The sequence below is a fragment of the Camellia sinensis genome, chromosome 4 (assembly GCF_055761805.1).
Source record: "Camellia sinensis isolate YWXY chromosome 4, ASM5576180v1, whole genome shotgun sequence".
Classification (NCBI taxonomy): domain Eukaryota; kingdom Viridiplantae; phylum Streptophyta; class Magnoliopsida; order Ericales; family Theaceae; genus Camellia; species Camellia sinensis.
In genome coordinates this window covers 14,108,011-14,133,208 of record NC_138964.1, presented here as the reverse complement: position 1 = coordinate 14,133,208, position 25,198 = coordinate 14,108,011, and the positions used below count along the sequence as shown (strand labels likewise).

Sequence of the window (25,198 nt, the reverse complement as noted above, 5' to 3'; positions counted from 1 at the left end):
CACTCAATCTCTCATCCTCAACCCTTCCACCTCCAACGCCACCATCTCTTCTCTCCTCCAAACCTTTTCTCTCTTTCTCTCCCCAACCAAACCGCTACCCTCTCTCTCTTCGCCACACTCTCTCTCTTTCTCTCCTCTCCGATCTCGCTGCCCACCACCGCCACCTCTCTTACTCCATCTTCCACATTATCTGCTCGTTCTCTCTCCTCTGCAACCCCACCTCAACTCGCACCTTCGCCGAAATCATGATAATATATAGATAGTGTATATATTGTCACTGTGTTCATTATCACTATGCAATTGTGATGTTAAAGTTCATGTCAGACTGTTCTATTCAGCCATCCACAATGTTTATTTGGAACAAAAATGATGTGATATTCACAATGTAACAAATAGAAGTGAAGATTCACATTAATTCTAGTATATTTGTGGATGAATCATACGCCTTATTTATGTACAATGTGAATATTTATATCTGTAATCAACTACAATAAACATAAGACATAATGTGATTGAAAATGGGCCTTAACATAATTACGATGTGAACATTGACACCAACTTCAATATAAGAGACCAGATATGGATGTTTACACTTCATATTGTTTAGAATATTGTTTGGTCAACTGTCATTGTGTGTAGTCAATATTTTTTTTTTTTTTTTGATATATTTGTGGATGAATCATACACCCTACATATGTAAAATGTAACTATTAACATCTGTAGTCGATCATAGTAAACATAAGATATATTTTAAACATTCACATTAATTGAAAATGGGCATTAACATGAATTACGATGTCATTCACACAAATTTCTAATATATTTGTTCATGGGTCGTACACTTAATTAATGTATAATGTGAATATTAACATCTGTAGTCAACCACAGTATGACGTGAATATTTACAATACAATGAAAATGTAAAAATTCACATTAATTCTAATATATTTGTGCATAGATCATACACCTAATTAATGTATAATGTGAATATTAACATCTGTAGTAAACCACAATAAACATATGACATAATTTGAACATTCACATTTATTGAACAGAAATTATAATGTGAACATTCACATAAACTTCAGCATAAGGAAACAGATGTGAATGTTCACAGTTTATATTGTTTACCACACGCAACACATCAACACCAAATATACCATCAAAAACACAGGTCTGTGAGAAATATATCATTGATTTATATATATGTTGTCAAGTGTTTTCAACTACAAGTTATCAAAATTACCAAAAAAAAAAAAAAAAACTGGCACTGTATTTTGGTATAGCTAGTGTATGGTAGACAACCCCAACTATCGAACAACAAAATTTGCCTCAAATAGTTCAACTGAGGATCTCAAAAATTGGTGCTTGTCATCAATTTTACTAAGCCTATAATGTTTGATGGGTAAATTACATTTACCTCCCCTGAGGTTTCTGACAAATACAGGGACCTCCCCTGTGGTTTGAATAATTACAGTAACCCCCCTTACTTTACCTGACATTGTACAGATTCCCCCATTTTTTGACTTCCGTTCACAAAACTAACAGAAACTGCTGATGTCATCAAAGATATACGTTGAAATGTCTATAATGCCCTCAAGTACCTTGTTGAGAAAACCAGAGAGAGATGGAATCTGTACTGTCATTTGTGTAATTTATCTAAAGAAGACCTTTATCTAAAGAAAACCACAAGGAATTTTGTTTAAACACACGAAAACATTTTTTGAACAACTTTATTTGTTCAAACACACGAAACCTTTATCTAAAGAACAACTTTATTACACATGAATAGATTAATTATGTTTTCATGTAAAGAAGAATATCCACAATTCTAGCAAAGAACAACCACATAATAGATACATGTATATAAACACATGAAAACATATTTTGATTTCTAGCAAAGAAAATAAAATCCAATTAAATTAATTTCTAAATCTGTTTAACAGATATATGTATATATATACACACATTCAAACATGTGAAGAATTTTTTTTTCTTCTAACAGATATATATACATACAAATATATTGACAGATATATGTATATATATACAAATATATAAACATGGGAACAATTTGTTTACCAAAAGTATGTTTATATATATACATATATTTTTATATATATACATATACACTTGTTTAGATTTTCAACAAAGAATTGAAACCCATGAAAATATATTTTGATTTCTAGCAAAGAAAATAAAATCTAATTAAATTAATTTCTAAATTTGTTTAACAGATATATGTATATATACACACATTCAAACATGGGAATAATTTTTTTTCTTCTAACATATATATATATATATACAAATATATAAACATTGGAACAATTTGTCTACCAGATGTATGTTTATATAAATACATATATTTTGCATATATACATATACACTTGTTTGGATTTTTAGCAAAGAATTGAAACCCAACATATATTTATATGTATATATTTCGCTGTCTGTTTGGATTTCAAAAATCAAACGTTACAGAGCACATTCTAGATCTACATTAACTAATCTAAAGCAAAAATTTGAACTTTCTTACACTAATTAGTGATGTTTGGAATCTACACCCAAATGATCTAAAGCAAAATTTTCAACTTTCTTACACTAAATTAGCAAAAAAAGATACAAATACACAACTTATCTGCTTCTATGAAATCATTGATGGATCTTCTGCCATCATCGTCCACCACCGCTCTCAAAACCATATATCTAGGGCTAGGGTTTCAGAAAAAGACGAAGAAGATGAGGAGGAGAGGAAAAGCGAGCGGCGGGCGGTGGACGGCAGAAGAAAATGAGAAGGAAAGATGGTGGCGACGGAAGGAAGAAGACAGACGGCGGAAGGAGCGGCACCTGCGAGCTCTGCGAGCTTCACTCTCTCTCTCTCTCTCTCTCTCTCTGTCTGGTGTTTCGATTTGATGAGATAAGAGAGAACAAAAAATAAAAATAAAAATAAAAGTTGAACACTACAATCAAAGGGTATTTTCGTCTTTTTACACTTAAATAAAAGGGTAATATGGTCATTTTGTATACAAAAGTAACGTCGTTTGTGTATAATTGACGGATTGGGGGAATTTGTACAATGTCAGGTAAAGTAAGGGGGGTTACTGTAATTATTGAAACTACAGGGGAGGTCCCTGTATTTGTCAGAAACCTCAGGGGAGGTAAGTGTAATTTACCCATGTTTGATTGATAATTGACATGCCGCATGTTGATGTGGGTGTTGCTCTCTTCTTTGGCATTATACTTCTCTCTCTTCCTCTTTGTGCAAAATTCAGATGCAACATCTGTTACATAAGCATGCACAAATAGTGAGTGTTTATATGAACATTAAATTTGATTTCAATAGAATTGGTAGGATAGGTATGCACATTGACATCAACACATTATTAGTCAATGTGGATGTTCACATTCAACGATATTCATATAAGCAAAAGCAACAAAGTATTATTTATGTGACAAACATAATAATGTGAACATTCACATCATTAGGGATGTGAATATTCATATTACTGCAAGGGTACAATAGGAGTGGTCACACCAAATATTAATATTTACACATCCATATAATATTAGATATGTCTATGTGTATAGAAGGGAATGTTAAACTTCACATCAACATTTGGTTACAGCAATTTACAATAAGACAATGATTATATATATATATATATATATATATATTTATAAGCAAATAGCACTAATGTGAATATTCATAGTGGCTATAAACAACTAAATAACATGACAACATCACCCATTCAGTAACCACGAACCACATAATTTCAGTGTACACATGTGATGTGAATATTAAGTGAACAAATATGAACAATGTCAAGGTTCATATCAAAATTGAACTACAACAAGAAGAAACGTTTTTATTTGGGGATTTGCTTGACACAATGTTTACAATCATATAACAAATTTATTCAGGACATGGTCCCTATGTGAATATTGACATCATGTGAACAACAACAACAACAATATCCGAAACAATGATAATTTTCTGTTTTCTAGGACAAGCAACAAATTTGGGAGTTCACATCATTTCAACAATACCAACAACAGCAAAAAGAGGAAAAATAACTGCAACAACATGAACAACAAGGACAAAAAATAACAATGGCAACAAGTAAGAAAGTTTGCATTGAGACAAAAAAATATATATATAATTTGATTACACAAAAAAAGGTGATTACATTTGGTCTCCAAGTCGAGTTGATACACTCCGATAGATGCGAACGTTCACAAAATGAAATACAGTTTCAAACATGGAATAACATAAGTGATAAACATAGTGATGAATATTCACAAAATGACTAAGCAATTTACACATGTTATAAATGTTCACTACATAATTATATATACCCACATCATCTGACGCAAGTAAGTTGAATCATGATTCTTTATTTTCATGTGAATGTTCACTACTGTTAACAACAACAATTTTATGGGCAAGAACAGCAACAATATGAAATTACACACATTATATGAATAGACACAGGGGATATGTGTGAAAATTCATATTGGTGCAATTTGAATAAGACATTCACATGATCAAACAATACAAGAACAACAAGAACATCTGCAACAATTGGCTTGGCCCAACATATTGACTTCCCTGTGCATGTCCACTACTGTTAACAACAATAGTAGTAGGGGCAATAACAGTAATAATATGAAGTTCACACATTGAATGAATAAAAACATGGGTTATTGTGAAAGTTCATATTGATGCAATTTTAATAGGATATTTACATGATTAAAACATACAACAACAACAATAACAATAACAACATCTGAAACATTGGTTTGGCCCAACATATTGACTTCCCTGTGAATGTCCACTACTATTAACAACAATAATAGTAAGGGCAATAACAATTATAATATGAATTTCAAATATTGAATGAATAAAACCATATATTATGAAGCTCACTATTGTGGAAGTTTATATTGATGAAATGTGTATAGGAGATTCACTTGATTAAAACATACAAGAACAACAACAACAACAACAACATCTAAAACAATTGGCTTGGCCCGACATTTTTCATTCTCATGTGAATGTTCACAGCTTTTGACAACACAATGTAATTGCCACTGCATTATTTTTGGGTGAACAAAACCATATACTTAGGAATTGGGATTGAGGGGTTCACATTCACGATTAGGGCATAATATGAAGCTCCACACATTGTATGAATAGAAACAGGGGATATTGAAAGTTCACAATGGTGTAATTTGAACAAGAGATTTAGGATTTAAAAACAAAATTGGTGAGATTACCTACTCTTTTTGCCAATATCAACGATTGGGTTGTCATAAATGGTCGTCGATGGTGATCTTGACGAAGATGAAACTTTAAGATGTTCACCAATGGTGATTTCCACGTTTTCGTAGACGGATGGCGGAGGTATGACGAAGCTGACGATGAGACAATAAGAGATGTGTGGGTGAGACGATATGGAATACAATTTTGGATTTTCGGAAGGGTGGAAATACAGTGCGTGATTTTTTGCAAAAAGATAGGAGAAGAGGGATGATTATTTGATTCAAAAAGAGAGAGGAAGAGGGGAAGGGCATTTTGGTCTTCTAATATGAAATAGGACCTAATGGAATAGTAAAAAACACTATAGGGTTTATGGAATAGTCTTCTTAGAGAGTGGATTTACTAAAAAGGCTCCCTTTATTAAAAAAATAATAATATAACAAAATTAACATTAAAACATCACCATAACAACCAATACATCATTTTAAGAGTCACAACCATACACATGAAAATGCTATCCAGAAAATGTTTTAAACCAAACCAAATAGAGCATAACTAAAAAGCTGAAAGATTCATTTTCAATACACTTAGGCCATGTTTGATTCACAAGACTAATAGTGAGGTATTAATAATCCTATTAAATTAGTGTGGTATTCACTATCCAATTGGATTAATAGGATAAATTATCCTTTGGATTAATAATCTCACCCCTACCCCATTACTAATAATCCTACAAATTTGTTTGATTAATTATCCATTGGATTAATAATCCTAAACCAAAATGTTAAAACAAACATAAGATAATTAGGCCCACGGATTAATAATCCCAATTCTATGCTCTAATCCATCCAATCAAACATGCCCTTAGTATTAACAGTTATCAAGTGTAGCAATGACAAACTTCTCACATTACATGTAACAAGATTTAATAGTGTCAAAACTACGATGAGAAACCATAGAGCATTTAATCCAGTGTCAAAACTACTATGAGAAACCATAGAGCATTGAGAGAGAGAGAGAGAGAATAGTTCAAATCTCTGGTCATATAATAAAAGGCTTTGCATTGAACATAAGAGGGAAACCCTACCAACCCTATATACCAGTTAAAGAATTAGAGCCCCTGAGCAGCCATGGTTGTCTATAAGATATGATATGATGACTTCATACTAAACAAAATTTCTGAACCAAAAGTTGGTAGTAGCCCTCAATCTCAAGATTTGATGGAAAAAAAAAAGTGTCATGAATTCAAAATTTCAATCCTATGCTGTTGCTGTTGCTGAAGAAAGTAAATTAAATGATGTTAGAAGCCAATTTAAAAAATAATAATAATAAAATCAACAAATTATTTGGAGCACACATTAATGCAAATAGGCTAGAAATTTTTTCCAAAAAGAGAGCAAAAACCAGATTCGAAGGCCCAAAATAATTATTTGGTGGGATTCTAATTTAAAAACTTACCTTGGAAATTAATGATTTTTTTTATGATGGGTACTTGCGTAATTTTCCTCGTTACTGTAGAGTAGGCTTCTTATGGTTGGGCTTTTGCCTGTGCCTGACTTATTCAAGAGTGAATCACATTTAATTAGCAAAATGGGCATTTTTTAGCCAATAAGTTGGTTTTTAAGCCTCAGCTAAGCCTAGACCTAATTCATCCTTCCTGACCCTTCTTCCAAAACCTTACAAAATTAACCCTGACGTGTGAGGTACTGTTTTCTATGGCTCAAACCAACAAAAAAATAATAATTCTTGCTCCTTTTGCTCAACTCACCAATACAAACCCTTAAGCCAAGACAGCTGATTGTAATCAGCCTAAAAATCTAATATAGTGCTTGATTTTGACAAGAATATGCATTATGTGGATCACAAATGCGCTAGAAAATGTGGAAATGGCTTCCTCATCAGCCAATTGAAAACCCATACAAGACACATGTCCAAATTTATTAGATTGTTTACCTTTAGTAGGAGGTTCATCTTGGGGTTTCATGGCTGGAAAGAGCAAAACTTCCTGTCAAATAAATAAATTTTAAAAATTGAATAAAAAAGCTCACAAAGAACTTCTATTATATAATGTGAAACTTCCAGCATCCACCCAAACAGAGCCCAACCCATGACCCACCATACCAACACCATCCGTAAATTCAAAAAAATGACACAATAAAAGAAAAAAAAAAGCACCACAAAGAACAACCAAAAAGAGAAACTGAAAACACAAACATTTGCACAGTGCCACACAAAGGTAAAACACAAACCTTGATGTTCTGTGAATCTGTAAACAACATTGTAAGTCGGTCGACACCCAATCCACAACCACCAGTTGGAGGCAAACCATACTCGAGAGATGTACAAAATGTTTCGTCCAAAGCCATTGCTTCGTCATCGCCTGATTGTCAGTCCTGAAATTTTCGCCATACAAAGTTCAGTCAAGAACATATGCAACATGACAGAGATATCAATAAGACTCAATTCCAAACAATATTATTGATACCTTGAGTTGGTCAGCAAACCGTTGCCGTTGTACCACAGGATCATTCAACTCCGTGTATGCATTGCAAAGCTGAGGTACAGAATATAGATAATAAAAAGCACACACTAAAGCAATATATAGTATATACACATGTATAAGACCACGATTCATAAAAATAAACTAGAAATCTTTAGCTTAAATCACATACCTCATTGTTAAAATCCACCTACTCTCCACCTACTTCACCCACTTAAACCTACTCCACTAAACCTAACCCACTACACCACTACCACCTCACCTACTCCACTAAACCTAACCCACTACACCACTACCACCTCCACTTCACCTACTCCTTACCTACTACACACTCACCCTCTTCTATATATAGGAATCATGAATCATTGTAATACAAAAAATCAATATAAATCAATCAATAATACAATTCTCTATTTCTCTTTATACATTAAATTTCTACATGGTATCAGAGCAAGGTTAAGCACTTAGTATTTTTCGTTTCACCGGCGGGCGGCAACCTCGCCTTGGCCGCCCGCCGGACCTCAACCTATTCCGCTTATTTTCTACACATACCTTCCCATCACTGCCTAAATCCTCTCTCTTGAGGCCAATGTGAATTCCTCTTCTTCATAATCTGCACTAACTGTGGCATCTTTTCCTGGGGCAAACTCTGCAACCCAACACTCAATCTATGCTTCTCCTCCATGCTCATTTGCCTCTTGTTAGGATCCTTCGCCTTCGGCTTTGGTTTGGGCTTCGCCACAGCCTTGAGCTTCACTGCAGCTTTCAGCTTCACGGCAGCCTTCGGTTTCACAGCAGCTTTTGGCTTCGCAGCTGGCTTGGCCTTTGCCGCTGGCTTGGGCTTCACAGCGGCTTTAGCTTTTGGCGCAGCAGCTTTTGTCTTAGCCGGAGCCTTCTTTTCCTTTTTCGCTTTTACAGCCTTCGGCTTTGCAGCAGCCTTCGGCTTTGCTTCCCTCTGGTGGCTCCCCAGGTTCCACCTGAGCTGCATGATTCATTTATAGCTGCAATTGATAAGGGAAGTATTAGAACAATGCCCAATAGAAGTATGCCAGCTGCTCCTTACCCTACTCCTGGAGCACTATTAATAAGTGATGCTTTCAACATGCGTCATCCTTTAACTGGTGGAGGAATGACTGGAGCCCTGTATAAGGTGTTTTGTGCATCTCCTGATCAAGCAAGGAAGGAAATGCGTGAAGCATGTTTTGATTATTTGAGCCTTGGAGGTGTGTGTTCAACAGGACCAGTGGCTTTACTCTCTGGTCTAAATCCTAGCCCATTGAGCTTGATACTCCATTTCTTTGCTATAGCCATATATGGTGTTGGCCGTCTCTTGCTACCATTTCCTTCCCCTAAGCGCCTGTGGATAGCAGCTAGATTATTTTTGGGTGCATCGGCTATCATTTTTCCCCTCTTTCTCTCACATGGGCTTGTCCCCTCTCTCTCCTCCGTTTGATTTCAAAATCCATTATTTTTATTTATTTTCTCCAAACCACTTTCCTTATTTCCCCCATCTTTCATTTTGATTTCAATATATTTTTATTATTTCTTTCTTTATTTTTCTTTCACATTATTTTTTAATCTTTTTCAAATTCCATTCATACCATATAGCTTTGCACACCAAACCATCTTTTATTCATCTCAGGGATCAACCCCGATCACAATTTTAACAAAAAAAAAAAAAAAAAAAAAAAAAAAAAAAACAACACAAACCACAACACTACAAGATTTGTTTTCTTTTCTGCAGACGGCCACCCACCGACCTCACTTTTTCGCCTATTCCGCCGGTCTTTTCTTCTTGCCTCCGTCCTGGGCGGCCCTTGACGGTGTTGCCTCCGTGTTTCCCACTCCACTGGGCACGATCACTCCACCCTGCTCCTCCACTACAGCATATGGCGGACCTCCAAATCGGAACATAACGGTGGCCTTCCGCTTCGGCTCCTTATTTTTCGCCTTTAGCACACTTATCTCTGCTCGCGCATCCTTATACATGCGTTGGAGCAGAGCCAGTTGGGCGTTTACCTGCTGCACCTCATTTGTCCTGCTCTGCAGCCGGTGCGACAAGTTTGTGACCGCAGTCATAGTTTCAACACAAGACTTCAATGTATACTGATTAGCTTCAATATCCGTTTGCACTGCCATTTTTTGCTCCACCGACCGCATCGGAAAGTTCAACGGAGCAAAACCAGAGGTGTTTGGTTGAGGTTCACAGGCCACCGCACCAGTTATCTCTCTTGTTGACTCGTTGAGGTCGGGAAAGAGAGTGAGCAGACCACGGGAAGAAGAGGCTATGTTCTGGGTAGCTGAACGGGAAGAAGAAGCCATGTTTTTGGGTTACTGAGTGTTTCAGAGAAGGGTTAGTTACAGAATGTTACAGAGAACGAAGAGGTTTCAACTGGTTTGTTATGCTTCCAAGCCTCAGACTTCGCTTTGGTTTATAAAGACAGAGACAACGAGGCCGACACGCGCTCTGTCAATCACGTGCATCGCCGCGTGTCAGGCGCCCCTTTTGATGGCTCGACGCTTTCTGTCGGGCACGTCTTTTGATGAAGTGGGCGCGCCTTTTGATGGCATGCCTTTTTATGGATTGGGCATGCCTTTTGATGGCACGCCTTTTGAAAGATTGGGCACACCTTTTGAGGGTGCGATTTTTTAAGGGTCCGACAAGACTCTGTAAACTGTCCCGACATTGATTCCGGTTAGCTCCTTCAAGGGTCCGACAAGACTCTGTAAACTGTCCCAACATTGATTCCGATTAGCTCCTTCAAGGGTCCGACAAGACTCTGTAAACTGTCCCGACATTGATTCCGGTTAGCTCCTTCATGGGTCCGACAAGACTCTGTAAACTGTCCTGACATTGATTTCGGTTAGTTTCTACAAGAGTCCAACAAGACTCCGTAAACTGTCACAACAACTATCACAACATTGTCTGCTACAACGGTCCGACATGACCCCATAAACTGTCTTCTACATCGGTCTGACACCGCCATCCAGTGTCCTCTACACCGTTATGACACCACCATACAGTGTCCTCTACATGGTTATGACACCCCCATACAGTGTCCTCTACAACGTTATGACACCACCATCCAGTGTCTTCACCAATGGTCTGACACGACCATACAGTGTCTCTTATCCTCTTTTATTTTTATGTATTTTCTTGTTTTGTTACTCTCTCCAAACTCAAGTTGGTTAGTTCCTATCCCCCTTGAGTTTGCGGGGGGCTGTTAAAATCCACCTACTCTCCACCTACTTCACCCACTTAAACCTACTCCACTAAACCTAACCCACTACACCACTACCACCTCACCTACTCCACTAAACCTAACCCACTACACCACTACCACCTCCACTTCACCTACTCCTTACCTACTACACACTCACCCTCTTCTATATATAGGAATCATGAATCATTGTAATACAAAAAATCAATATAAATCAATCAATAATACAATTCTCTATTTCTCTTTATACATTAAATTTCTACACTCGTGCTTGTTGATAAATAATTCAACACGTTCAGTCAGGCCAGGTTTTGCCCTATGCCACTTTGCCAATGGACTCATTATCTCCGGATGGTTAATAATGAAAGTAGGGTTTACACATGTCTGCTCCAGAAAGTGCCCCACAAGCTGCACTCACAGAAATGTAATCATTAATCATATAAAACATACAAATCTGAGCCACATTTTTAAATTGCAACATCCATGTTATGTAGAAATCAAAAACAAACCCATACAAGACTTCTACTTTTATATTCAGATACATTTTTAGAGTAAAATGTTACTACGAATAAAAGTGGACATAGAAACAAACAACTAGACCTAAAAGATCACAAACACACTGGTTAATGGAAAGAATAGAAACTACTTGCACCATTTGAAGATTATGATAGCTAACTGAATTTTAAAAACTAAACCTGAATGAAAAAATAAAAAGTAAAAACCCAGGATGTGTATGTGGGGTCATTATGTATGCAAAGAATGAAAATCACCCAAGGCACATTCAAAGGCAAAAGCAGGACTAAACTGATTAGCATCAAATCACACAATGATAAATCAAAATCATCATTACTCAAAAATATAGCATTGGAGAGTGATAAAGTTGCTATATTAGCCTTTTTTTGGCAGGTAAAATCGTTTATTAACCTCCTTCCTTTATTAGCCAACCACTAGTTAACTCCCAGTTTGTATCTTACTCTCATGTCTCATGCTACAAGACTAATTTGTATGACTATAACTGTCTTTTTCAGCAAACAAAATGAAACTGTATGACTACAACTGTGGCATCAATAAAATGTCAGAAACGACCATAACAAATCATTATTTGAAGCCATCCACTAGATAAGAGTAAAGCCACACTGGTCCTTAATATTTAGGAAATTCATCTCCATTTCTTCCTCTCCATAAACCTAAAGCCTAAGCTCACACACGATTCAAGCTACTATGGAGTCTGAAGAGTCAAACTTAGTAACTCCCCAAAAGGTAGAAACAAATTTTATCCACGTGGCCAGAACATTGGTTATCAAATGGTTAATAATAGGAGTTACAACAATAAAAACATGTTTAGCAGAGAGAAAGCAAAGATGATTGATAAATACTTTGTCCAGCATACGAGCTGTTGTTTGGGGAGGAGGGCATTTGACATCAAATTTCATGCATGCATCTGACAAATATTTGTTAGCTTCAAGACTCGAAATATCCTTGGGTATAATGAGATTTGCCATCTTCTCCAACTCTTCTATCATATCAATCCTCCTGCAAAAGTTAAAAACCAGATAAGAGTTTTTCTAAATGAGATTTTCAGAGTGATGTGAAGGGACAATATTGAGTCAATTTAATTAACACAAGCATTGCCTACATCAACATACCTGAAAGGAGGTGTGAAGTCGATCTCAATTGGGTCATTATCCAACCCATTCGCATGATATTTAAGTTTATAGCCACCTGTAAGTTCCTTGACCATCCCTGTTTTAATTTAACATAATTTTAAAATAATTATAAACTGAGGGAACCAAATACTTTTAAAAGAATTAATGACACGGAGGAAGGAACGAGCATGCTTATGCCCAAAATTGTCACTTACCGCTCAACATTTTCTCTGTAAGCTCCATCAAGTCATTGTAGTCTGCAAAAGCCATATAGAACTCACATGTAGTGAACTCAGGATTCTGCGTCAAGTCAATTTCCTCATTCCTGAATTGTTTTCCTATCTCATAGACACGGTCCAGTCCACCAACAACTAGCTCCTTGAGATAAAGTTCAGGTGCAATACGCATGTACAGCTTCATGTTCAGTTCATTGTGGTGGGTCACAAAAGGACGAGCAGCTGCTCCCCCGGCAATCATGTTCATCATGGGTGTTTCTACCTTAAAAGTGTGGAGACAACATAATGAATCAACAGACAAAAATAATAATAAAAAATGGAGCTGAGTTGACAAAAATAATATGCCATCAAAGCAAGAATCATGACAACTGACATACAGCTTTACCTCCAAGAAATTAAGATTGTCAAGAAAGCTTCTGATATAAGAAATTATCTTTGCTCGGGTCTTGAATATTTGACGAACCTCCATGTTCAACATTAAATCCAAGTACCGTTGACGATATCGAGTTTCCTAGCATAAAACAAAATGAATTCAGCACATTTTTTAGGTCGGGGCAGCAATAACTAAACAAACTGCTCAAATACTATTTGATACCTGATCCTTTAGTGTGTAAGAATCTATATCCCGGGCACTACCTGGGATCCATGCATCCTGTACAACAAAAAAACTTTTTATGTCAACAAAAGAACTCGAAACATTGAATTTATCACAAAACGAAGTCTATTCACTTTTATATTGGCATTTTCCGAACCAGGAACAGCTTTTTGCCTTGGCATCATATGGAGACAATGGGACAACACTAAGAATGATCGTGGAAAAACACTCAACTCTCCCCTTTTACTTTTTCCTAAAAGAAGGGAAGAGAAGGCATTAGAAAAGAAACAAAATACTAACGAAATAAGCTCTATTAAAATATACAAATCTGAAGTGAAATGTATCCACTGCAGCATCTACTACACGAAGCTCCTAAAAGCATTATTGCATTGACCAGGGAAAAAAAAATAAAAAAATAAAAAGGACCTGCTATAAGTTTTAGGGAAAGAGTTTATAACAACAGAAAGAACAGGCCATCTTTCAGTATTTACCAAACGTTTGGAGATTTCAGCTTCATTCATTTCCCGTCAGTTGCCATTCCTTACATGGTGTCTTAGTTACAAAGCTAATGAAAGAGGAAGCATTTGGATGTAATGACAGAGACCGGCGACAAGCTTTAGGGTGTGGATCTTAAAGCAAGACATTTGAGGGACAAGTGACTCTGAACTTGCTGCCAATGCATTCATCAAGTGTTTATGTCAATTTAGGGTTGCAAATGAACTTAGCTATTTATGAGCACGGTTAGAGAATTGGCTCATTCAAGCATGTTTTTCTGATAAACAAACCTAGATTCAGCTCTAACAACCCCTACTCATGCCTCAAGTGAGCTTGACTTGTTTACAATAGGCTCTTTTTCTCTTTTTTTTTTTCCTAAGTATCTATCAAATGAATTGACACCTCCTTACACCCTAACTGGAATTTTTTAGTCAAGATGGAGATCGAATAGATTTTATGTGGGTGTTTATTCTAGTAGAGGTAATGCAAATCAATTTAATCCTAGTCCTACTTCAAAGTCGTTTAATTAACTACCATGATCGAGCAACCAACTCACAAGTACAAAAACCTGTATCTAAAGGACATTTTTTCTGTCAATATGTGGAGGCAGAAAGGGCTTCGAGTGAACTTAAATAGATATTACTTATTGATCAAGGCCTATGATTTACCTCCCCAATAAACAATACAAGATAATTAAATACCAACAGAAGTTGAAAATTAATAATATGTAAAGTATTCCAAACCTGGATGCCCAATAACACCAACAATATCTCCACGCTTCACACCAGAGTGGAATTTGTAGAATTCAGCTTCATCCATCTCCGACGTCCTGCAGTAGCCATCATAAAATAGTAGTATCCTACATTTTGTAGCTTGTATAATCACAATTCACCAGTCATGAAAGACAGACAACTGCAGTCCCGCAATTTTAGATAGCAAAAGAAACAAGGACCCTGCCTTTATGATTGAGCAGTAGGAAGTGTAATTGTTATTGTTCAATTAAACTTTGTTAATGAATTTATGTTAAAATTGAATAATTAGGCTTTTGTTAGTTCTGTGGACATCAGTTTGGAAGGAATAGTAATCTCTTGGCACTTCTGAATGAGTGCATTTCTTCTTTTCTTTTTTTTTTTCACTTATTGGGCTCAAAGAAGTAGTACCAAGAAGAAACATCAATACTAGCTATTGCTAGCCAAAGAAAGAGAGCTATGAGGAATTCGAGTTTTTAAGGGAGCCACTGATAATGACTGAACAACAGATTATACTTCATATTTTAAACCTTTTACAGCTTCACATATATGACTCTACTCTACACTTCAACTATGCAAAACTATGCTAAAAAAATATTTACAACTAAAATTACGATGCACATGCCAAACTATTACATAAAGTACAACAAAAAGGTATACATCCCCAGAAAAATTCTAGCACTCGTATAGGTCAGACAAACAAACCATGGTGCTGAAGATGGGCTGTTATTTTAAATAGCAGAACCATGCTCAAGCATTTCTTCAAGCTTGTCAATTAATAGTCAAGTTCAATAAGTTCCAAACTAGGCTCAGCTTGAAACCTTTTAATAAAAAGTTACTTTTACTGATGGAAACTTTCTAAGGTCAATTTGTAGAAAACAATCCCTCAAAATAGTCAACTAGTACATCTGAAAATGGTTCAAGTATTTAAGATGGCCCTCATTCAAAATGAAAGATGTTTCGCCCAGTGACCTTCATCCTATGAAGAATCTGAAAGTAGCAAGCGGATGGGGCCCCTGTTTGATGAAGATAAATAACAATGATTAACTACCTTGCATCAGCCATAACTTGGACTTTTGCACCACCACCATGTAAATCATAAAAGAACAACTTCGATGAAGACGATTGCTTGTCCATGATTCGTCCTTGCAAAAGAGAAATATAATACCGATTAACAGGGGGAAAAAAAAAAAAGCATTGATGATGATGTATAATACCCTACATATTTTCAGATTTATAGATTTAAATACCAGCCAAAGATACTTGAACATCCTCAAGATGATCCCCATTATTAAGGCATGTATACTTCTCTATATATTCAAGGATAGACATTGAAACGTCAAATTTGTGAGGATAGGGATTAATCCCAGCACTCTTATGAGCTGCAAGGGCTTTCAGCCTATTTTCGAAGTATTGCTGCAGGCCAAAAAAGCATAAAGTTAGCTTATCTAGAAAAATGCATTAAGGTCAAGAAAAACTAAAGGCTTGTGTTATATTTGAGAGGAAAATGACAAAATTCAACTTACAATTATTAAGTTAGGAACTAAGAGACAAGCAGGTAACAAGACAGATTTACTGTTGGATCCATGTCCTCATCATCTGCCGCTTGGGGTTTCTGAACCTGGGAGGTTGACTGTCAGCACCATTAGAGATTATTGCACCATTGTCAGAACGTAGAATGGAAAATATAACTTACTTTGAAGATAATAGAAGTCTTAACTTCTGACCATGAAGACAAAAATAGAACTACACTTCCAAATATGACATGCACTAAATTTCACATTGCTTCCATCAAATTGCAACCATGTGCCATATATTTTGGGAAACCATGACAAAGCCCAAGATATTTCTACATACTTGAATTGTATAAATTGAAAAATATGGAAGTTGAACATCTAACTTGTTAAAACCTACCATCACCTACTCCACCTACCACCACCTACTACCACCTACTACACACCTACCACTACCACCTACTACCACCTACCCCACTACATCTCCTATATAAGGAGCCCCTCACCATTTGTAAAATATAACATACATCAATCAATAATAGATCAATTTTAACATGGTATCAGAGCAGGTTTAGAACCTAATATTTTCGCTTCCCCGGCGGGCGGCAACCTCACCTTAGCTGCCCGCCGGACCTCAACCTAGTCCGCTAGAATTTTCTACAGCTTGCATCAGCTCTTCATACTTTGAAGTCATTCCTTTTTCTCAATGAGGAGAAGGCCCATATTGTACTGGTATTCAAAAAGCTCATTTTCGAGCTTTGAAATCTTCTCAACAGTTGTTTCGCGGTCCAAGGCCGCGTCTTTCTTAGTCCCACCATTTTCGCCTGATAAACCCATCGGTGGAAGCGTCGTGGACTCAATCAAAGCCACACCCTTACCCCTCAAACCCGTCTCGCCATTCCTAGGGTTTGAATTAGGATCCAAATCCGAACCAGACCCAGAACCGTCTTCTCACTCCTGGGTGTGAGAGGCCAACCAGACCACACCTTCCTCTGCGGCGTACACATCACGAAAGTTCCCCCAAAGTTGAAGATCGCAGATCCATCCTCACACTCTCTGAGTTTGGGGATTGAACAGATTTGCTCTCTCTCTCAACCTGATCTCTCTCCCTCTCGGAAAAACACTGATACACTCAACACACTCACAAACAGACATGGGCTGCCTCGGGTTCTCTCTCTCCCAAGACCCACACATGGGGAGGGATCTGGACATGCATTTCTTGAGCTGCATTCACTGCACCAACCCATCTCTCTCGACATCACCGACTCCTTTTTATTTTTCTTCTCTTATTTCTTTATTTTTTCTTTTACTTCCTTTACCACCACTCACCCATGTGACCCACTCTCCAACCATATATCTTTTGCAGAGCACTACCCTCAACCTACATTCTCTTTCTCTGAAATCCCATCATCATTTTCTTTTATTTTACTTTAACCCCATCATCCTATTTTATCATCATCATTATGTCTCCACTACCTAACGTTTTTTATTTTATATCTATATATATATATATATATCTTTTTATTATACTATATTACCCAAACACAACACTCTCTTTCCATGTGTTTGCTTGGTTTCCAATCTCCTTTGATCTGAGCAAACCAGACACACAGAGACATCTCTCTCTCTAGTTTTTCAAACCCATTTTACTTTTCTTCTTTTATTTCTTTATTTTTTTCTTTATTATTATTATTATTATTAAAAAAAAAAAAACCCGCAGGTTTTAACAAAACCGTGGGCCAAGACACCCACGTGGGCTTGTCTTCTCTCTCTCCTCCGTTTGATTTCAAAATCCATTATTTTTCTTTATTTTCTCCAAACCACTTTTAATCTCTTTCCCATACCCACTTTTATTTTATTATATCATCACCATACCCATCATTCCATTCCCCACTTTTTTTATTTTATATATATATATATATATATCTCTTTTTATTATATTATATTAAAAAAAAAAAAAAACCAACACAATTTACCAATTTGCACAACAAACCATATTTTATTCATCTCAGAGATCAACCCCGATCACAATTTTACAAAAAAAAAAAAAAAAAACAACAAAAACAAACAACACATCCACAGGCGGGATTTTTTCTTATCTACTCTGCCGCCAGTCTCTTCTTTTTGCCTCCATCCTGGGCGGCTCTTGACGGTGCTCCCTCAGTACTTCCTTGTCCACCGAGCACGTTCACTCCCCCATACTCCTCCACTGCCGCATATGGCGGACCTCCAAATCGAAACATAACGGTGGCCTTCCGCTTCAGCTCCTTATTTTCCGCCTTTAGCACACTTATCTCTGCTCGCGCATCCTTATACATGCGTTGGAGCAGAGCCAGTTGGGCGTTTAACTGCTGCACCTCATTTGTCCTCCTCTGAAGCCGGTGCGACAAGTTTGTGACCGCCGTCATGGTCTCCACACATGACTTCAAAGTATACTGATTGGCCTCATATCAGTTTGCACCGCCATTTTTTGCTCCACAGACCGCATCGGAAAGTTCAACGGAGCAAAACCAGAGGTGTTTGGTTGAGGTTCACTGGCCACCGCACCAGTTATTTCTCTTGTGGACTCGTTCAGGTCTGGAAAGAGCGTGAGCAGACCACGGGAAGAGGAGGCCATGTTCTGGGTAGCTGGACGGGAAGAAAAGGCCATGTTTATAGGTTGCTGAGTGTTTCAGAGAAGGGTTGGTTACAGAGTGTTATAGAGTATCTCTCTCAAGACAACGAAGAGTTTCTCAGAGGTTTTTAGCCAGTTTTTTTGTCTTAGCCTCTGCCTCAGCCTCAGCATCCGTCTTGGTTAAATAGCCAAGGCAAACACGCGCATCGCGCGCCACTTGACGCCAGACGACAAAACGGGTGCGCAAGCCAATGTGGTGACGCGCCTCGCCATCATGTCCGGCACATCTTTTTATGACTTGGGCTCGCCTTTTGATGGCACGCCTTTTTATGGATTGGGCACGCCTTTTGATGGTACGCCTTTTGAAAGATTGGGCACACCTTTTGAGGGTGCGACTTTTTAAGGGTCCGACAAGACTCTGTAAACTGTCCCGACATTGATTCCGGTTAGCTCCTTCATGGGTCCGACAAGACTCTGTAAACTGTCCCGACATTGATTCCGGTTAGTTTCTACAAGGGTCCAGCAAGACTCTGTAAACTGTCACAACAACTGTCACAACATTGTCTGCTACAACGGTCCAACATGACCCCATAAACTGTCTTCTACATCGGTCTGCCATAACCATACAGTCTTCTACAACGGTCTGACACGACCATACAGTGTCTCCTATCCATTTTTTATTTTTCAGATTATTTTCTTGTTTTGTTACTCTCTCCAAACTCAAGTTGGTTAGTTCCTATCCCCCTTGAGTTTGCGGGGGGCTGTTAAAACCTACCATCACCTACTCCACCTACTACACCTACCACCACCTACTACCACCTACTACACACCTACCACTACCACCTACTACCACCTACTCCACTACATCTCCTATATAAGGAGCCCCTCACCATTTATAAAATATAACATACATCAATCAATAATACATCAATTTTAACATAACTCATCAAAACTGGATCTGAATTATCAAAAAATTAAACCACAATAAACCTATATGGGCCATTCATAAAGGAATAAATATTTTGATGTTGGACAGCTTTTAGAAACTTGGAATCAACATATAATTCAAAGCCAAAATTTATTTGCAATCCATCAACTGAACAACTCCCAAGACCAAATAAGATTCTCACTCTATCTAAACATCCCAATCATTTTTAAATACCCACAATATAGCTTCCCATGCAAACAGCTATGTTAAAGGACATGTAACAATTATGATTACAATTTGTTTCGTAAATTATATACTAATGTGACATGGTTTTTAATTAGATAAATATAATACTTTAAAAATTCAAGTAAATATATACTTTCCTAAGCTACATTTTGAACCTAAATTTGTTTTACATACACAGTACCAGATAGACACACAAGCGTGCATTTTAGCCTAAAAGCCAAAAAGTCCCTCTTTTGGCAACATCCAAAAAAGCCAACTTATTGGCTTATTTGGGTCACATCATCTCGCTACTTTTCTACACGTCTTTTCGTAATAAGTAAAAAAAATAGCTTATAAACCATACTCAAAAGCTAATAAACTAAACAAAAAAGTCAAAGATTCTATTTTCTCTTTACATTTTGCACTTTTTTCGTAAAAAGTCAAAAAATCATCCTAAACCTACTAGTTTTTTTTTACCTCATATTTTAGCCATAAAGTTACTAAAATAACATGTTCCCAAACGAGGCCTAAGATCTCTTCTTAGCCCTGGTTCTTTGTAAAGCAAATTTGTCTCAACAAAAAATAAACCAATTGACATTATCATGGTGTTTGGGAACCCAAAGTTGAGGCTAAAATAGCCTCAAATACAAAAAAAACCAAATAGCCTCAAATAATACCCTAAACTAATAATTTATACTTACAAAAAAAAACAAAGCAGCCGGCAGTGGGCAGTGGGTAGGCAGAGGGTAGGCCCAGCCTAGTCCCACAGGCTGAAATGACACTTTTGCCCCTATAGACCAATTTTGGAAAAAGTGAAGTTAAGGACAAATTTGTTATTTCAACCTCAAACATCATTTCAAACACATTTTTCAATACAATAACTCAAATAAAAATCCACCCTATCTTCCCAAACACAAAAACTAAAATAGCCAAAAAGCCAAAAAAACCTCTAAAATAGCCACTTCCCAAACACCCACTATAAAGAGCCGGTAAACTATAACCCAAGTTTATTCTACGCTCTGTTTGGCTTTCGAGAAACAAATGGAAATAAGAAACACTCCACCAACTTGACCGAATAACTCTAGCATCTGTTTGGATTGAAGGATTAGGAGAGAAAATAAAAGATTGATTTCTTTTGGTCCTAATCACTTGTTTGATTACTAAAGAGGAGAGAAATTATGATAAATGGAAAGAAATGGAGTTATATTATAACCCACATTGGCAGAGAAAAGAAATGGAACTATTACAAATTTTATATAATACCAAAATTGTCAATTTAGGCACTAAAGAAATAAAACATAAAAAGTTATTTATAAAACAAGATTTGATTCACTATCTGTTCTTTACTTTCTCTCCAGTTTAACAGTCAGAAGGGACAGAAAACGCAACATTTTCTTCTCTTTTCTCTCTTAACTTAACAAAATTCAAATCAGTTCCCCCCCCCCCCCCCCCCCAAGATTGCCAAACAAACATAGTGTAATTATTTTTCTAAGAAAACTGAATTTCAGATTTTAACAAAGATTTTAACCGAATTTTCTCCTATTTTCTTGGCAACCAAACAGAGCATTTTGGACTCGAAGAAAAACAACAGAAAGTATAATCAATGTACCGCACCTGCTTTGCCTTTTCTTCATCTTTACGTTGTCGCTCTTCTGCCTTTTGTTTGCTCTTCAATTCTCTCTTGAGAGCACTATTCGAAACTCACACAATAAAAATGAAATCAAAACCAAATTTATGGCATAACCGTTACAGAAAAAACTTCTATCATACACATACATACATATACATTGAGAGAGATAAACAAGATGGGAACAATTGCGAACAATGACAGTGTTATTTATACATACAGAGAGAGAACATATTGGAAAACTCACTTTTTGCTGCGAATTTCAGGCTCCGAATAAGAACCCCCACCCGCTGGTAGATCCGCCATTGATTTTGATCGATGCTCTTTCAGCAGAGAGAGAGAGAGAGAGAGAGGGTTTTGGGGGCTTTTGTTAGCAGAAGAAGGTAGGGTTTTGGAGAAAATGAAGCCCACAGCCACTGGAAAAATGTGAGAAAATCACAAAATGGTGGTGGGTGAAAAAACATACTACAATTCAATGGGAAATGTATTTTAATTAGGGAGAATAATAATAAATTAGTGGAAAATTTTTAAATTTTAATAATTATAATTTAATGGAAATTTTAGAAAATTACCACACAAGTGGAAAGCTATTGGGAAATAACACGTCAGTGTAAAAGTTGAATTTCTTTTTAAATTAATGGTAAAATTTATAAATTTTAATTATTAAACTTATAAACGTTTTTATCTGTATGTAATTATTTAAAAAAAAAATACACCTGAATAGTAATTTTTCCAAAAAAGGAGGGAGACTTTTTCTTAAATCATATAATAGTAGTACTTATCTACTTATTAGTTCTAATTTTATTCTTATGATTTAATTAGTGCATGTTAGAACAATCTTCTGTGTAAATAAAATAGAAACAAAATTTAAATAAATAAATAAATAACGTATCGAATTTATTTATTGAAGAAAATTGATAGACCAAGTCAAGTGTGTAACACTCTATCCTTAAGACAAATTCGCCGTGCTACGGTGCTTACAGTTGAATGACGTTTATCTCCGAGGATATAATGATCTTAACCAATTTGTAGTAGCACTCCAAAATAAATTGTTCGGCGAACCAAACCTGTATTCTAACTCTCTGAATATTTATTCTAAAATTAAATATGGAAAATAATGCACCAAAGATGATAATTGGACAGCAAAAGAATATTTTGAGACTGATTTTCGGTATCCAAGATTGCTGAAAATGGTCTGAATTTATAGGCAAAAAATTGACCCGAACAGGTACCAAATTGAAGTGAAAAGGTGCACATTTAATTTGAACAGATGCATGCACTATTTCAAACAGATAACTGTTTGAATAGTGATCTGTCCGTTGCTTAGAACATTTTTTCAAATTGTTTGAAAAAGTACCGTTGGTGGAACAGTTTTATGAATTGTTGGGATATTTTATATTAAACTATTTGAATAGTTTAATCAATAAAAGAAGAGGTACAATCTTTAGGATACGAAAATTTGAATTTAAATTTAAATTAAATTTCCACAATAATTTTTTTGAAAAAATTCAAATGAATTTTGTCAAAAAAATTAATGTTAGACCCTAAAACGACGTTAACTTCCCATTTACTCATAAATGGTTTTGACGTCCCGTCTTCACCTTGTGACTTGCCACGCGGCAAGGAACATGTCACCTCTTCGGACCCACCCCAAAAAATGTTTGGGGCCCACTCAATTTTGGCCTCAAAGTTGGCCCAAAATAAGCCATATAAAACACCATTTTTCCAACAATCCCCCACATGAATGGAATTTGACGGAGAGAAAATGTAACAACATGATCTAAATACAGAGAGTACAGAAATTGAAAATATTTTGCAAATGATAAGTAGCTTTTGGTTTTGAACCTTCTCTTGTGAGACACTATCGTATTTACTAGCTAACCAGTGAATATGATGTCTTGAATTGTTTAGCCGTTTGTGTAAACCAAGACAATAGAACTCACACAGTATTTTCCCAGACACAGTTTAGTTCTCATTATTGTGTTCATTTTGGCCCTGAACAACCTGGTCTTTCATGAGTGCTCTAGAGAATTGTTGCCCTTCACAAATCTCATAGAACTGGCCCAGTTCACACTCATATAGGTAATTCTTATGAAGAGTATTCTACCATACTCTATTAGGTATACCTAGATATAAGAATCATTAAAAGTATTACTTAACCTAAAAACGCTGCAAACATCACTATATCATCATAGAAATGGGTAAGAGTGGACTCCCCAGTGATCCTTCTGAGTCAATCACAACTAGGTTGTCCCTTTGAACCTAAATCTTGGGATCTCCAGTCAACTAGGTTGGGTTGCCGTTGTGGTAACTCTTATTTAATAGGCTTTAGTCCCATTCCCCTCGATGAATTCTCAACTAGCTCTCTTGCTAACCCTTTGGTTAGTGGATCCGCTATGTTGTCTTTAGACTTCACATATTCAATGGAAATAATTCCATTAGAGAGTAGTTGTCTCACGGTGTTATGTCGACGACGAATGTGTCGTGACTTACCGTTATACATATGACTCTGTGCTCTACCTATTGCTGATTGACTATCGCAATGTATGCATATAGCAGGCACTGATTTTGGCCACATTGGAATATCTTCAAGGAAGTGGCGAAGCCATTCTATTTCTTCCCTAGCTTTGTCTAAAGCTATGAATTCAGATTCCATAGTAGACCTAGCAATACAAGTCTGTTTGGAAGATTTCCAAGATACAGCTGCCCCACCAAGAGTAAAGGCATACCCACTGATGGACTTTGAGTCTTTAGTATCCGATATCCAGTTTGCATCACAGTAACCTTCAAATACTGCTGGATATCTAGTATAATTAAGCCCAACGTTACGAGTAAATCGAAGATATCTTAGAATCCTTATAATTGCTTTCCAGTGTTCTACTCCTGGATTACTCGTATATCTACTTAATTTACTTATTGCATAAGCTATATCCGGGCGAGTGCAGTTCATCAAGTACATTAAGCTTCCAATAATTTGGGCATACTCTAATTGAGAAATACTTTCCTGTACATTCTTAGATAGAAACAAATTAACATCTACAGGTGTTCTAGCAAGATGATCATCATCTTTGCTGAATCTGTCAAGTATTTTCTTCTTACCGTTGTAGGTAGGTAGCAGGTGGGTAGCAGGTGGGTGGTGGGTGGTGAGTGGTGGTGGCGGGTGGTGGGTGGTGGTGGCAGTTGGGTGGTGAGTGGTGGTGGCAGGTGGTAGTGGTAGGGGGTGGGTGGTGGGTGGTGGTGGCGGAAGACGGTGGTGAAAAATGGTGGCAGGTGATGGCTAGTGTTGGGTGGTAAAAAAAAAAAAACTCAAAACTCAAAACGGAAACACATTTTTTGTGTTTTTATTTTTTGGCCAAATTTATAAACTGAGACCAGTGATTTATAAATCAAAAATTTTACCAAACAAGTTTTTATTTGAGTTTTTAAAATTTTTGTAAATATAAACAGAAAACTGAAAACGTAATTGTTACCAAACGGTACCTGAGTAATCGTGGAATACCACGTTCAAATTCAGTGACTTACTTTTACTAATAATATTATTTTTAAGTAATTCATTGATTTCTTTTTTACACATTTTGACTAATT

General features: G+C 36.5%; 1 pseudogene across 1 annotated transcript; it reads right to left on the bottom strand.

The window, feature by feature from the left end:
* Nucleotides 1-1,177: 1,177 nt before the first annotated feature.
* On the bottom strand, nt 1,178-22,090 carry LOC114312719 (lysine--tRNA ligase-like; annotated as a pseudogene). Its single transcript, XR_014366040.1, has 19 exons — nt 21,861-22,090; nt 21,601-21,676; nt 16,282-16,338; nt 15,956-16,121; nt 15,757-15,850; nt 14,700-14,785; nt 13,596-13,714; nt 13,462-13,518; nt 13,252-13,377; nt 12,846-13,128; nt 12,631-12,727; nt 12,361-12,517; nt 11,251-11,392; nt 7,749-7,819; nt 7,513-7,656; nt 7,217-7,268; nt 5,281-5,418; nt 3,188-3,284; nt 1,178-1,403 (listed from the first exon to the last, which is right to left on the bottom strand). The product of XR_014366040.1 is annotated as a lysine--tRNA ligase-like (transcript).
* Nucleotides 22,091-25,198: the final 3,108 nt, after the last annotated feature.